Source organism: Neolamprologus brichardi, chromosome 9, assembly GCF_056152115.1.
Source record: "Neolamprologus brichardi isolate AB-2024 chromosome 9, ASM5615211v1, whole genome shotgun sequence".
In the NCBI taxonomy this organism is placed as follows: domain Eukaryota; kingdom Metazoa; phylum Chordata; class Actinopteri; order Cichliformes; family Cichlidae; genus Neolamprologus; species Neolamprologus brichardi.
In genome coordinates, this window is record NC_142112.1 from 36,980,151 (window position 1) to 36,997,492 (window position 17,342).

The window sequence follows — 17,342 nt, forward strand, 5'->3', positions numbered from 1 at the left end:
ACCTTTTTTACCTCAAAGTGTATATTTACTCCCCTTACCTAGTCTTATAGTGTATATTTATTCCTACTCTTACTATATTAATTGTTGTTCTTTTTGCACTGAATGGAGCTGGAGCCTCGTCGTCTCATCTCTATATACTGTACTGTATATAGCAGAGATGACAATAAAGTTTACTTTCGCTTTAAAACAAAAAACTATTTCAATGTCTTTTGCTCTATAAACGTGTCTCATGCAGTCTGGTTCGCCTCGAGGTCAATCCAAAATTCTCCATTGATTAGTGCATTGGGGCTTTTGATGCAGTAACTGAAACTAGCACGGTTAACAGTGAAAACCTTGTGAATCTATGATGTATCCATATCAAACATGTAGTCCTAATCCGCCCTTGGTCCAGCATCTGTAGTTTGGTTTCACCAGGTTGAGAAGGTTTGGACTTTTTCTCATCTTTTTAATCTGTAAACAGGAGCCTGACAGACAAGTGATGGAAAAAGGTTTGAAAACCAACTCTGTCTCATGCATGTTTTATTGGTGTCTATTGACATACAGTAAACATTTTTTGTGTCTTAGATAAAAGAGTTAAATCCAAAGTTCAAGCAAGATTCAAGTCCATAAATTATGAAATAACTGATGGTGAAATAAAATTTACTAGAGCTCAGAGTAGAACTTATAAAGCCATAATGTGGTGTGAAGATAAAGAAATAAATAAATGAAGTTCCATAACCAAGATCTATGCCAGGGGTGTCCAAAACCTGGCCTCAAGGGCCGGTGTCCTGCAGGGTTTAGATGTATCTTTGGTCCAGCACAGCTGATTTAAATGGCTAAATGACCTTCTCAGTATTTCTTGAAGTTCTCCAGAGGCCTGGTAATGAAACAATCATTTGAATCAGGTGTGTTGACCCAGGGTGAGATCCAAAACCTGCAGGTCATTGACCCTTGAGTCCTGGAGTATGCTGCCAGCTAAATCTAAGCTTTATCACTCTGACTTTCCCACACTGTCAAACTCTTTGTGTTATCACTGGTCTAGTTCTGCCTTCACCAGACCAATCAGCATTCATGCCCCATACTTTAAATCTAACCTTGCATCTGCCATTGGCCTTTACAGACGCCTTTGTGCAACCCACCCCCTCCTCTTCTTTGCCCCTCTTCACTCAGGCTCCATATAAACCACCTTTGTCTCCACCATCAGGATCTAGGCTCTGGGGGGTCCTGCTCTAATCCCTTTCACAGCTGGGGTCCATTCTGCCAAGACAGACCATCGGAGGCTAACTGCTAAGCACGTCTATCTAAATTAATTTCATCGATAATTCTGTCTTTGACAGAAAAAGGAACAGAAATCATATAAAGTGAGATTAAATGTGTGTCACATTGTCAGTAGTTGGTGCCTGCACATATTTCCTCTTCCTGTTGAAGAAAGGTGTAAATCCTCCTTCATTAAGACTTTCTGTGAATCAAGTCAAATGTAGTCATGATGATCTCTAAGGTTGCAGTACAGCAAACCTGGAACAAATGCAAACTGGATTATGGTGAACCACATTTTAAGATTATAGTCTTTTTACAGCTGTATTTTAAAAGATTTATTGCAGGAAATTCAGTATTTTCTACTCGTTTACATTTGTTTGACAGCTTTAGTTATTTTCCAAATCAAATTTAACCCAACATCCTGACTCATCCTAGCAGTCCAGTTAAAAGCCCACATCGACTCATCTACTGTTGAAAACATGTCTTACTTTAATCAAAAACTCTTTCATTCAGTTGAATAACAGAAAACAAAAACTACAACTCATACAACTGCTCTCATAGCTTACTCAGGTTTAAAAAAATTACAAATTTCAACTTAAGAAAATGTTTTAAAAAAATGTTTTTAAAAAAACGCTACCATAAGAAAAACCTCACTGGTGTTAACAAAATTGAACAAAACATTGCGATGCACAACACACATACTCAGTCCCACCGTCCATAATTTCTTCAGTTCAGTCGATACTTTTCCAGATACAAAATCTGCACATTTGATTTCCACAGTTGAAATTTTGTGCCCAGCATTTGTTTTGAAGTGTTTGATGATGTAAAGATGGTGTCAGAAGACGGGTGTGCCACAAGGCCATATTAATGTCGAGTGCAACACTTTCATCTTTTCATTACTACTGATTAGCTGCTAAATGTGTTTATTGATGGAATTTCAGCTAACAGAGCACAAATGAGAAACAAATATTACTTTACTTGTAGGATTTAGATACCCCAAGATCATAAGGAATTGTATGTAATTTCACAAAACAAATAGATTAACACCTGAATTCCCGTGAGTAACAGAGTTCAGGTATTTGCAGTGTTTCCTTTCACTGCATGCTTCTCTGTGACGTCTCTGACTGAAGTGGGGGCAATCAATAGTTTCTTTATGTGCTGATGGAGACTCAGCTTGTGTTTCAAATGTCCTCTTTAGTCTCTTTTCAAACTCCAGGTCTGAAAGGTGAAGCCAATACAAAGTGCCCTAAACCTACATTTTTTTCTCACTGGCCACCAGGGGGCGATAGTTATGGTTGCAAAAAAAAAACTTGCGTAAATATGTGTCTGCCTGGACCTCTGTAAATTGTTTCCTGGTGAGTTCATGGGCTGATTTGCTCATTTCAGGTCATAGTGAATGAAACATTAGGCTAGGTTTGTGGACTTTGAGCTCAGACAAATGGGAGGTTGCATCATAAATTCTGTGCCAAGTGATGTGAACCCATCTGTTTTGGGACTTCTGTGAAAATAAAGGAGCAGCTGAAAGCGTCTATTAGGTCAACGTTTTACATTTTAGAACTGAACGGTTTTAGCTTATTTTGAGCCACCTATCACACTGGCTATACCAAACTTGCTTTGTGCACTCCTGTGGTAAGCAAACACCGGTATCGTGTGTGTATAAGTTAATGGATATTTTTCACTGGAAAAACAACTTAATGAAGAAAAATAATCACATCAGTGAAACAAAAAGGTAAAAGTATGGAAGGAAACATTTTTCTTATTGGAAATTAATTCCAAATGAAGTATAAACAAAAACAGAATGGTTTTTCTCTGGCAAAAAATACGGATTATTTGACCACTAAAAGTGATCCCCAACAAATTCCCTTGTTTTTGAGAAAACCTACGGCAGCCAGCTGTTAATGGAAATAAAAGCTGTGCTAAATCAATCCATCTGCTCTGAAGGCACCTTGGAAAATAAGGTTCAACAGCAGTCCTCACTTTCTGACGTGATTTAAATAATAACCTTCAAAGTTTGAAGAGCTTTGAATCATTAACATGACTTCAAGGCAGGTGAGTTGGAAGAATTGTGGTCCAATAACTTCATTTTGGATCCAAGGTTTTCCATCGAGGGAACACCTTTCTAGGATTCGTGACTATTCTCCAGCTGATAATGTCATAACCTGTGGAATATACTTCCATTATCCATGTGTCACCAAAGAAAAGGATCAGTATAACTTGATGGTATAAGGAATACGGTAAAAACTGATCAAAGAAAAGGTATCTTACTTTAATGCAGAGGGTGGAGTCTAGAATTTTATGTCCAGTCCTTTACTGTTGGTTCTCACGCAAGCATTTCTAAAAAGAAATTTTAAAAAAAGAAGCCAAGTGTTTATGAACTCTCAACAGTGCAAGGCTACAAAAACACAAACTATCAGCTCATCTCACTTGCAGAAGTACAAATAAAAGTAAAGATGGCTAATATGTGATTGCTATTGTGAACTATTAAAAATAATAAAAGTCAAGTGACAGAGGGGAGCAAGGTAGAAAGTTGATGATGCATGGAGCAAGGATATTGAAAGTGGATGAGTAAATACCTGGGGTCAAACATTCAAAGCATCAAACAGTGAACACAAGAGGTGAAGAAGAGAGCATGGGGAGGGTGAAGCAAGTGGAGATGAGTGTTAGGGGTCATTTGTAAAATAAGGAAGCAGCAACAGTGCAAGGGAAGGTTTACAAGATGTTAGTACGGTCTGCTATGATGTGTATTTTACAGATGGTGGTAGTAACAAAAAGGCAAGAGGATGGACAGGATTAGAAATGAGTGAGAAACAGAGAAAAAATTAGAGAGGCGGGGCTGAGATGGTTTGCACATGTGCAGAAGATGGAAAGTGAATATACTGGCCAAAGCATGCTGAAGATGGAGCTGCCAGGAAAGGAGTAACACCTCATGGATGAAGGTCGTAAAGGAGGACAGTGGGCTGGTGTGACAAACGAGGATGGTAAAGAAAGGGTGAAATGGAGGCAGATGACTAACATAAAATCTTATCCTGAGTAAAACACAGAATGAAGGTACTTGAAGTAATAAAAGTTAAGATGTATTAATATGTATGCAGCGTAGTTATGTAGTGTCAGATCATTTGTGATTTATAGTGGAGACAAAGTTTAAAAAATTAGTTTGTAAATGTCCGTCGGGTGTAGTGGTTAACAAATTCACTTGGCAAGCAAACAGTCTGTGGGTCAGTTCCAGCCTTGGGGTAACTGCTGAATCAAACATGTTGAACTACTTGCTGAGGCACCGGAAGCAGTTTCTTTAATTCAAATGTGAATATCTCTGCTAAATGTTTGTGTGTAAACAACGCATTTGATTTTAGGCCAAAAAAAAACATTTTACTTTTTTCATTTCATACATTTTGGATGTCAGGTTGTACAAGAGTAGTGCACATGTTGGGCCAGCTGTTTTTCTTTGCTTCTAGTTTTTAATATTACAGTAAGAGAGAGGACTTAAAGGGAGGATGCAGATGCAGGCCAAATAAGGTGATGTGAGGTAGACGCAGAGAGAGAACAAACAGATGATCTAACAATATGTGAGGGAAGACGAGATTTTATACACAAACGGGGCACATTGAAGCCACGTGAAAGCATCGAGTCACAGTCAGATCGAAGATAATCAGGAAACTCTCAGAGACAGGGCTTAAAGCATAGGAGCTGCTGTTCACTGCGCATTTATGGGTAATCAAGCTTACTTGACGATTTTATTCTCCAAGTTAGAGTTTATCAGGTCTTGGTTGTGATTCATCAACAGATAAAGAATCGTGGAAAACTGCACCGCATCCATCTGCAGGTCATCACTGAAAGACAGGGTCAGTCTGTCAGTTCGGTTTAAAGAGACAAATGTAGTGTAGCTGCGGGCCAAGTAAAGAGGAAGTGTGCCTCATTTCTTTAAAATTATAATTTCTTTTACGGCAGCCATGCGTCAATCTGTAAACAGTTGGAGATTTGAAAGATGAACATAGTGAGTGCAAAAGTGCTAGAAAATGTAAATCTGAATTCATACGCCAAACATACTTCAACAATTACTGTATTTATTCACATGACTGGTTGGTATTTACATAAAAATCCATTATAAGATAAATAAGGATTATAATGAGCTGTGAATCATGCAAAGCTACCCTGATACCATCTCTGAATAAAGACACCCTTAAGGAAGAACACATGGAACAATAAGCTTGTTACAGTAACATTAAGTTGTTACATGGGTCTCACTTTGTAGGTTTGTGGTGATGGCTGAAGTCTGCACTGATGAGGCGCTCTGTGAAACTAGAGCAGCTGGTCGCTCCAGTCTCTGGTATGTGCTGATCTGTGATGCTTCCAAGATGGCATCCATCACAGGGCCTCATTTTGGCACGGCCAGAAAACCTGAACGAGATCAGCGAGACGAACAAAGGTGTACAGTAAAACTGTGGCTCACTGGCAGAGGGCCAGGCGGATGATTTAAATCAGTAAGAATGCCACAGCGTGGAAACACGTCATTACAAGCATATGATCTGCACTGATGATGTTAATCACATAATATCATTGGGTCACTGCCTCCTCAGTATGTGGATACATGCAAAATGTCCCATTACCTGTTCATATAAACAATTTCAATTAAAAAAAAGTTGTCTTTTGTTTATCTATTTCCTGTAGCGATTAATATTTTATAATAATATTTGAATATTTAATGCTTATAATATAATAATATTTTATATTTTAATGATAATAACATTTTAATAACAACATAATAAGTTTGTAGGTCTGTGTGCTTAAACTGAACTGGTAATTGAAGACTGGTATTCAGTCACATCTCTATAAATAGTAACACAAAGACTTCACTACTCTCAATCTTACAATAACAGACTCAGGAGGGTTTTTTTTTACCTTCCTGGATGATGTCATGCAAACATGCCACACAAGAACACATTGACCCGGTGCAGAGGATTTAACATTTAAGAGGCCGGTTTCCTTTTTTAACATTTGTACAGTGAACCTGAGCGCCAACTTTTTTAGTGATGCATTCATGCAGAAACTTCTAAGAACAGCTTCTCGTTCACCACAAGGTGCTTTATATTGTAAGGTAGACCCTGCAATAATACATACAAAGAAAAACCCAACCATCATATGACCCCCTGATTGTTAAATCAGATATATATGTACACATTTTTTGTGTAAAATGCTGTTTGAAGTTATTCCAACAGTTTCCTCTTGTGTTTGAGAAGTCTTTTAACATTGGTTTAATTTAATAATGAGATGAATTATCATGAACTAAAATGCGTCAAAAACACAAATCACTGATTAAGTTATTAACAAAACCCAGCTCTCAGACTGAATCCCTCTATACATGGTAGCATTTCTGTTACGCCACTATCGCTCAAATGGTCTTAGATCATCAGGTCGGTCCTTCTGAGTGTTTAAGGGTTAAATATAAAAGCGTAAGTCATCAACAACATCCTTTAAATCGCTTCTAAACACAAAAACCCCAAACCTTTTGTAGACTTGCAATGCCACTTATTTATTGCCCTTATATTATTTTTATTATGGTAATAATATTAATCACTTTATATTATAAACAAAGATGCTTACACTGTAACACTTGAAGCACATTTTATTGATTCTTATCTACAGGCCAGTACTTTGCATGCCTGCACTTTGTTGTACTGTGTTTGGTTACTCAAGCAAACGGAGCTCTTTCTCCACCACGGCTCACATAACACATAAAAAGTGCTAAACAAATAAACACGCCTAGCTTCTTTTCCTTTGTCATTCAGACTTTATGTAAATTCTCTGTGTTTGTCCAGCTTTAGTAATTGTATCCTCTACTGTTTGAAATTTTACACTCTAAAGCATTTTTTACATATATTCCACAATGCACATAAAACGCTTAAGGAAAGATTTGCAGGTGTTCCAGTGTCCATCGTTCTGTGTGAGAAAGAAAATGTCAGCCCTGACTGACTTTAGTTTTGAAGAAATAAACAGTAGTAACATAAAACATGCACGATGGGTCAACTTGGTGGGGAATATTTTCTAAACTGCTGTAATGTTGCATTTAGTCCACTCCAGGCTGAGTTAAATAAAAAAACAGAGTTGATCAAACAGAAGTCTGTGCTGTGAAGTCGGATGTGGGGATTAGAAAGATAAGAAGATGCTGTCCCCACGTAGTGCACAGATCTGAATATTGGGAGCACTTTGTTTTACTAGTAATCTGAGATCTCATTCCGACACACATGACACGCATAAAAAATGATGAACAATTAAATATATTCTGTCTACTTTTTAAAAGGTGTATTTTATAACGTATTATAGTACCAACTAGGTATTGGTTATGGATGACCTCTGGTTAACAAGCATTTCTATGAGGAAATTTTGAACATGTGGCTCTTGCTCAGTGTGATTTCGGAAAAGCATACGGGGTGACTATTTTCACATGAATGTTTTTCAAGCAAAAGAAAACTGAAAAAAGAAAATGCAGTAATTCAGCTGCAGTAATTCAGCTGTGAGGACTTTCTGCTTGGGGTGCTTTGGAGAGCAGGTCATCTGCTAATCCTTGGCTGCTGCTGTCTCCATTCCCATGCCTACTAAGTGTCCTTAGGCAAGATAGTATAGGAACCACACACATGCGCGCGCACACACACACACTTCTTTACTATTTCCTAATACTTAAAGACCAAACAACTACTTGTTTCATAAGGAAGAATAACCAAATTAAAGCTCTAGTCTGGAGATTTGTCATGCAGAGATATAGTGGGGTTCTGTCTGGAGAGGTCAGCCCCTGCTTTTGATTTTTGAGTTGTCTCTTGTGCAGCCTGAGCAAGTCCAAGCTACACCTACACAGGTCCCAACTAATCAGTGTTTGGAAAATAGCATCACTGTTCTTAAAGATCTTAGTGCAAAGATAATAAGACCTGAAATTTTGAAAACAAGCCTGAAGTTTTTATCTTTAACTGATAAAAACTAACAAGAAAAACAGATTTTTAAGATGAGCTTTATTTCTCACATTTTTTCCTGTTTGTTGTCCACATAATATACAGCCCTGAAACAGGGAACCTGCTGCCAACACTGTCTCTGTATTGTGAATGGACTCATAGCCCTCAGCTGGTGTATTGAGCTGGAATCCACAGTCATGTAATACACGAGGATAAGTTACAGTCAGTGAGGCGTGATAAGGAAAACAAACCCTGGGTTGTTAAAAGTGCTTTGTTGTACGGGGCTCTGCATCAGGTCATTTCTCACACAATGCAGTGTGCCAGTTTTATACGTGTTTTTCTCTCTATTGCTTTTCCTTGACACACATGATATTCACATACTACAACATTGTAGATTTGTACTTCCTTACTGACCTGTACTTACTCGTGAGGTCAGAGCTTCTCGGCCCCAGGTGTGTTTTGCTGATAATCCAGCCTCAGTAAAACACGCAATAAAAATAACAAAACCTGCTTCTTTCTGCCTGATTGTGATCTGGATTGCAGCAAGTCAACTTACCCTCTGGTGTTGTCTGGACTTCAGCTTCTCCTCCGACATCACAAAGCGAAATCAGAAATGTCTTCAGTGTTTCACTGCTATCAGCTCTGCTCAACTAAGAAAAAACTGGTTTGTTGACACTTGAGATTCTTGATCATTTGCCAGATTATCTTTGCCTCAATGCCACTCCCACAGTGCTTGTACAGAAGGTAGAATTTCAATGTGGAAATCAGCCAAGTCTCCTCCTCTGATAGGCCTCAGTCTGTGCCAATGAAAACAGGTATGCTGACGTTAAGAGAACTTTCCATTTGTTACATCAGAGAGAGAGAAAAATGATCTGTCACACGCCTAACAAAACTTTGTAGAATTGTTTTTCTTCTTTTACAAAATGAAAAGTAGAATTTCCAGGTTTTGGAGACCCAAACCTTTTCTTTGAAACTTTGAAACAACAGATGTGAAAATACAACCATAAATCTGTGCAAAAAATACGTGGAACAAAAACACAATAATACACTCATGCACAATAAATCAATCAATACATTAAATAAACATAAGAAATTCCAGTGGACAGTTTCTTTCTGGGAAATGAAAAAGAACAAGTAAGGAAACTTTCAAGAATATCAAACATCTTATTCATCGTCACAGGAAGTGCTAACGTTTCATCTGCTTAGTGCGTCACAGAGTCTGGACTCAACATACATTGTTTTACCCACAGCCTGTACAAAAGATTGCATTGTGTTTTCAATCACACAAATACAGGATTCTTCAAAACCCACAAATATTTGTCCAAACAGGCAACAAATATTTCGAGAAGGAGTTATAACCAACAGCTGGAATCCAATTAGAGTAATGCATTTCCTTCAAGCCCTTCAATCTGTATCTGTTCTGCCGACTTAAAAGTGACTTCGGAAGAATCTGTAGTCCATAGGAAAATCCCAGTTTGTACATAGTTTGGGTCTTTGCAGAAACTTTGTACATAAAGAAACAGTGCAAAACATTACTATAGATTGTTGTTTAACCCAAATGGTGATCTCACAGCCAAAGTGGCCAAGGAAAGCTCTGAGTTAGTGCTCTCACAGCTTCACTCAAAGGCTGCACATTAAATTCAGCTTCCAACTGTCTCTTATGATTTCACGGCACATTTATTATACTTTTTCTTCTTTAAACAGGGACACACCAATAAAGTTTTTGTGACTGAGCCGCTTCCCCTCACTGTGGGGAAGACACTGGAAAGAGCTCTTCAATTATAAGGCTCCACTGGAACATTTTCCTTACTTGTTGGTATTTATTAGTAAAATAATAAGATATAATATACAAAAAAATATTTCATCTCATGATCCACCAAATTTATTTTCCCTGGTCTCATTCAGTTCAAAGTCATTAGCTTGTTGCATTCTGCTTCTCTCTCTCTCTCTCTCTCGCTCTCTCTCTCTCTCTCTCTCACACACACACACACACACACACACACACACACACACACACACAAAATTATATTCAAGTTCATGAAAACTTTTTAGTCTACATTGGACTGGCAAGACGGAAATGTATTTTTTTGGGATTCATCAAGAATCTAATATGGGATCGCATGATACTATATCACTGTTGTGAGGTGGCGACAAGGCAAAGCAAACGTAGCCGATGTTTTACCTGATGGGTACAATGTTGCTGTTGAGGTGTTTCTGCTGCTCCTGCTGCTGATAGTGGTGGAGGGCAGGGCTCTGCTGATCTGAGACTGTAGACATTAAAAAGTCCATAGGAGAGATGGTAGCTGATTAAACAAGTGTCATGAGATAATAACAAAATGCAAAGATTGGTGACAGCGCTTGGAACCATAAGGCAACAAAAACTGTGAGAAATAATTTAGGCTCTGCCTGTGAATCACTCTTTGCTTCACTTCTTCCTTCCATCCCATCATTTCATATATCACTCTCCAATTGCTGTCTATCTGAGAACAAGGCACAACTTGCTATTGCAATAAACTATAATTTAAAAATCCACACCTAACAACTCTTGTACTTAATCTATAATAAAATGATGACAGAAAAATGTTATAGCACTGCCTTTAGTAGCCTCACACAGCTCTACTGTTTCCTCCTCATGTCCTTACCAGCCATGTCTGGACAATGTTATATCATGAGTAATAATTTTAAAAAATCCATATACATAAAACAAGCAAATGCACGCACACACAGTGACATTTTAGACCTTCTTCAGAATACTGTATATACTGTGGGCATCATGGTGCTGATTCAGAATCCTTACATTATTATTTATTACTAGAGCTACAATAATAAAGCAATGAGGATTTATGATGATAAATGTATTTATGATGATTCCATTTGTTTCACTATTCACTCTGTGCAGGGCAAAGCTTATTACATTTTTAAACTGTAGAGATACAATAATTTTACTGCTGTAAAATCCAAATTTTGTCTTATTTAAAATATAAATATAATATAATCTGCTTCTTAATGTATGTCCTTTAAAATACAGTGTGTGTTTTTTAAAATATTATAATAATGCATAATTATGTGGACATGCATATTAGATCGTTTTTTAGTGAAATATAATCCCTCCAGAAAGGCAGGAAAAGCCCGGAAACTTACTTTAAAACTAAATATGTTCCCTAAAACGGTGGACAGAGCTACAGACCCATGACAGCCTTACACAGGTAGCCAGCAGCTATGACCAGCACTACTTGTGCAGTTAATAAAAGGACAGGTAATGTTTGTCACGCTGTTGCACACACAGCACGCTCGTTTGTTTCAGTTCGTCAGTTGCCACAAGACAACTTACCAACGTGTACTTAATAAGCCAATACTCCTGTGTGCTATACACTACAGTGTACGCTGTACACCTACTTACTGGTTTTGTCGCATCAGTCTGTGTCTCTGAGTTAATTTGTGTTTCTCCTACAGCTCTGGACCGCAAAAAATGCGCGTGCTCTTTGTGAGCTCGTTCCCGGCTCATAACCAGCGCGTTCTGCCGTCAGGGGCGATCATTGGTTAAATGTGATCATGTGACTGATGCAAGCCAGATTCCTTTTATTTAGCAAAACTGTGATTAATAGTTAAATATTATTGTTGAGGGGCACAGACAGGACTCCGCACGCACACACACATTAAAAAAATAATAATAATAATAATTTAAAAGTTGCCTCAACAAAAGGGCACTTTGGGCACCCATCAGGAAAGGGGCGGGTGCTCAAGCCCCTCCAGCCCCCCGGTCTGCACGTGCCTGGAGCCAAGAATTCTGCCATCTATTATAAATTTCTGAAGGAGAATGTCCGACCATCTGTTCGTGACCTCATGCTGTAGTGCACTTCATGTTCTGTGCCAGGACAATGATCCAAATACACCAGCAAGTCAGCCTCTGAATGGCTCAAGAAAAACTAATTGAAGACTTGCAGTGGCCTAGTAAAAGTCCTGACCTGAATTCGTCTGAGATGCTGTGGCTTGAACGTAAAAATGTGGTTCACGCTCAAAACCCTTCAGTGTGGCTGAATTACAATAATTCTGCAAAGAACAGTGGGCACTGTAAGAGACTCATTGAGAGTTATCACAAGCGCTTGTTGCAGTTGTTGCTGCTAGGGGTGGCCCAACCTGTTATTACTTCAAGGGGGCAATCACTTTCACACAGACCCATGTGGTTTTTTCCCACCACTGTACTTTAATTAAGTATTTAATTAATTATGGCACTTGTGGCCTTCCATACTACACTGGTACTGAATTATTAAGCTTAAGAAAAATATGTCTTTTGACATGCTAGTAGAATAGTATTTAGTGAGCTAAAATTAAAAGTAAACTATAGTATGGACAAAAATATTAAATCTATATAATTTCACAGCATTAACTATTCCTCTTTAAAATATTAAATTAGATTCCATAGTAAATACAATACATACCTGATAGTGACTGCAGTTGAGTGACTTATGTTGTGAATGTCTTGGTGTTGATGGTTTAAAACTCTTCTCACACTGGTCACATTGGTACGGTCTCTCCCCTGTGTTGCTTGGTCTGTGGACTATTAATCCTCCCACATATCTGTAGACCTCTCCACATTGTTCACAGTGGTGTGATTTAACCCCAGTATGGGTAACTTTGTGGGCTTAAGCCCGAGTACTGTGCAAATAGTCTGCCACACTGAACACAGCAGTACACATCCTCTCCAGTGTGCAGGCGTTTGTGTAATCTAAGGCTCTGTTTCTGGCTGAACCTTTTTCCACATAAGTCACAGCGGTATGCTTTACTTTCAGAGTGGGTGTGCCGATAAGCCATCAAGGCTCCCTTACGATTAAAAGCCTTCCCACAGTGCTCACACTTGAAAGGTTTAATGCCACTGTGGATGAGCTGATGTGTCTTCAGGTAATCTGCCCGAGTGAAAGACTTCCCACACTGGTCACACTTGTATGGTTTAATTCCAGTATGAATATGTTGGTGTTTTTAAAGTTAACCATCCATGTGAAAGCCTTTCCACACTGCTCACAGCTGAACGGTTTCTCTCCACTGTGGGTTCGTTGGTGACTTCTGAGTTGTTTTGCAGTAGGAAAAGTCTTCCCACACTGACCACAACTGTGTGATTTCTCTCCTTTTGATGTCCTTGGATTAGGTTTTTCAGCCTCCTGATATGTTTCATATCTTGGCTCATTTTTGCCTTTTCGTTCCTGCGGTTAGAGGCAGACACACAAAAGCCCCTTTTCCATTAGTACCTACTTGAGATGGTTCAATGTGACTCAAGGCGGTATGCCTACTAGTTTGCATTACAATCGACTGCATAGTCATTGTTATAGCAACCTTGCTGAGCTTCCAATAACACAATAAGTGGATATGAGGAGGTTTATATATAGTGTCCATCGAGTGATGCCACTTAGCAGCCAATCAATGGCATACAGTCCGTTGACATCACATTTTTATATTGCCATGAATTCCTTGGAACCTCGAAGAGTAGGTACTAAAATAGTACCTAGAACCAGGTACTAAGGTTATGGAAACCCATAACAACCATGGCAAGCCGACCCGAGTGGGTACTAATGGGAAAGGGGCTAAACAGAAGCATTTATGAATTTAGTGAGAAGAAGCGGTAAAACAAGCTAGACCAAAGAATTTGCAGCCATTGAACATATGAACTCTGTGAGGCTAGGCGTTTGTGTGTCTTTAAGGTATTCCTCAAACTAAAAGATTTTCCACACAAGTCACAGCTGAACAGTTTCTCTCCGGTGTGGATCAATTGATGTCTTTTTAGGTTAGACTTTACAGTAAAATCCTTCCCACACTCGTCACAGGTGTATGTTTTCTCTCCCTTTCTTCTGTGAGGTTTGTCGGCCTCCTGAGAGCGCTGACTTCTCGGTCCATGTTGGTCCTGCAGTGACAGAGATACAAACAGAGGCAGTGAGTGAAATGCAGTCGTGGAACAAACCGAAACTTCAAACTCCTTCAAACTAGTTTTAAACCTGAAGGTTGAAACAAAATCCAGGCTATCAAAACCAATGTTTGATTAACCTTGATAATAAACTCATAAAAGAGGTTGATAAGTTACTTTTCAACTTTATTTGAAAAAATAGGACACACTAAATAAAAAAAACGGTTCTTATGAACTCCTGTGTCAATGGAGGACTTAATGTGTTAGATTTTAACACTCTAAATAACACATTCAAAATAAATTGGTTAAAAAATCTAATTACTAATCCTACATCCATTTAGATACTATACCTATGTACATGTTTTCTAAGGAAGGTGGTGCTGATTTTTTCCTTACTTGTAATTTTAATAGTGATAAAATCCCTATAAAAATCTCTGCATTTAATTGACAAGCTTTTTTAGCATGGACTCTTATTTAGAAGCAGAACTTTATTCCACACAGTTATTATATCTGGAATAACAAGGATATCTTATTTAAAAGAAAATCTCTCTTCTTAGGGAGTTGGTTTAGGAATAATATTGTTTTAGTCGAACAATTATTAAATTCCAATGGTATGCTTTTCTCCTATGAAGAATTTTGTCTACATTTCAATTTAGCTATAAATCGTGATGTTTATACAAAAATATTTGGCTCAATACCATCACAGGTTTGTATGCTTTTTAAGAATAAACCTAATATCACTTCATTCCAAAGGCCGTTGGCATTTCCAATACAAACTTTTGTTGGAAGATGTGCTTTTCTAAGCATTCTAAAAACAACAACAAATCTATCAGATCTTTATTTCAGGATAGTATAACCACAGAACCGTATGTAATTTTTTTTCTGGAACCGGTTGTCTGATGATATTATGTGGAACGAAGTTTGGAGACTACCTAATCAGTTTTTAATTACCAACAAAGTTAAAGACATTTATTATAAATTAATACACAGAATTTACCCATCTAAAGATTATCTTCAAAGCAAATTCAAATTAGACATTGATGCAAACTGTAGCTTTTGTAAAAAGTGCAAGGAATCTACTACGCAGCTTTTTTGGTTTTGTAACCTTGTGCAAGACTTTTGGCAGAGATTATGTGTTTAAAGGATTTGTACTATTTTGGAACTATGCATTATTTGGTCTACACAAACACCGAACACATTTCAACATTGACAACAGATATGTGATTAACTTGTTCATCTTAATGGCTAAATTTCATATTCACAAATCCAAATGTTTAGGAAGACATCCCTCTTTGTGTAAAAAAAAAATGAAGATCTTTCAATCACTTTACTCCAAAGGCGTAGATTTGGCATGGACGGAAGGGACGTGTCCCCACCAATAATTTGATCTCTTCGAGAAAAGAAAAACAAACCCGATAGAAAGAAAAAAACGATCTGTCAGCGTCTCATTCAGCAAGCGGAGCAGAAAGAGTTAAATTACGTTCTCTACTGGAGTCCTACCTCATATGGCCAAATATGGCCAATGTGATTGGCTGAGCCTTTCAGGGAGCTCTGTTTAGTTTTAGCAGCGGCAAACCTGCGCTGCGAGGAGGAGAGGAGGACGGCAGCAAAAAGGAAGAACCTGGATATAAGAAAGTGTTTTTCAAAGAAACCTGTAAGTCACTTAAAGTCAAGTTCACTCATAAAATGTGTTCATCACAATAACATTACAGGCTATGCTAGGCTCTGGCCCACATCAGTCTAAAACTGTATGTAACCATGAATAACGTGTTTTGGAAACTAACTGCACAACAGGCAGCACTTTTAGTTCTCTCAGTCTCAGACTAGCATTTCTAATTTTGATTGAAACTGTCAGAGAAAACGGCAGCTTTAAGCAAGCCAGGGTATTAGTTTACAGAGGTTGTTAAAATTATATGTCTAACGTTAAAATGTTGGTGACACAATAATTTCATCCTAATGGCACTGACATATTCATAGGGTTCATTTTTGAGACAAAATATAACGAGGTAGTCACGATTTTGCAAATATTCCACCTTGTAGTGCAGTTTGCACAAATTGTTTTAAAAATGCACTCACACTACAAACATTACTGATGAGTCAAGATCTGCACAAACTGACAGAAACACTGAAGCAGCTACACATTTTATTCTTATTGTCATGTTTGTCCTATTTGTTAGGTGACAGAAGAACCAACACAAAGCTCAGAGAGCAATGGTGACACAAGATCACAGGTGAAAATAAAAAACTTAAAATAACCCGGTTGCACAAATATGCACACCCTTAAACGAATACTTTGTTGCAGCACCTTTGCCTTTTATCACTCTAATCAGTCTTTTTGGGTAGGAACCTATTAGCATGGCACATCTTGATGTGGAAATATTTGCTCACTCTTCTTTGCAAAAAACAATCGGACAGATTGCGAGAGCATCTCCTGTGCACAGCCCTCTTCAGATCAGCCGACAGATGTTGGAATTCAGGTATGGACTCTGTCTGGTCTCTTCCAAAGCCTCAGTCTTATTCCGGTGAATCCATTCTGTTGTTGTTCTGGATGTGTGCTTTGGGTCATTGCTGTGCTGAAACAACAAGTTCCTCTTTCTAACAGAAGGCCGAAGGTTTTGTGCCAACACCAATTGGTAACAGTAGTTCATGTTTAGAATAAAAAAATCCCAGCTCACTGATTTGATCGGGACAATAGTGCCTAAAATGTTGCATAATTTTGCTGAGAGATCTTTTACTTTGTGGTAATCTTAGATGAGTAGTTTTATGGACAAAAACCAGCAGGTCATTCAGTGTTCCCTTAGTACCAATGTATAAGAGATGTTGGTGTCCTATAACTGAAGTAATGTTGTTAAGTCCTTAAAGTCATATTCTTTTATTGTCATGACTGTATTTGAAGCTATTTTTACTTTTGTATGATACCTGATTTATATGGAATATGGCTGAAGTAAACTAAAGTCTAAAATACTTAGTCAGTCATTTGTTTAATAGTAATTTAACATTATATAATTCACATATAAAACTATGAATTGTAATTTTAAATGGTTTAAAAGCATGTAGAATAGCATATGTAGGTAAGTATACTTCTCCTTTTTTATCAAGAAGCAAAGACAAAAAGGGGAACAAAAGAAACAGGGCAGAGTTCGGTGGTTGAATCATCCGTCCCCACCAATGCCAAAACCAAATCTACGCCCTTGCTTTACTCTTTGCTTTAATCAGTTAAACTTTTCCCCCTAGCAGGTTCCCCCTGTAGGTTCTGAATAATGTTTATTTGTTTG

General features: G+C 38.0%; 1 long non-coding RNA gene and 1 pseudogene across 1 annotated transcript; both read right to left on the minus strand.

The window, feature by feature from the left end:
* LOC148101606 (uncharacterized) overlaps nucleotides 1–17,342 on the minus strand; it is a 52,515-nt pseudogene that overhangs the window by 31,761 nt on the left and 3,412 nt on the right.
* LOC102788903 (uncharacterized) lies at nucleotides 1,559–8,812 on the minus strand. The gene is made up of 5 exons (XR_015719670.1): nucleotides 8,731–8,812; nucleotides 5,479–5,631; nucleotides 4,959–5,063; nucleotides 3,502–3,570; nucleotides 1,559–3,395 (listed from the first exon to the last, which is right to left on the minus strand). It is a non-coding gene; the product is annotated as an uncharacterized LOC102788903 (long non-coding RNA).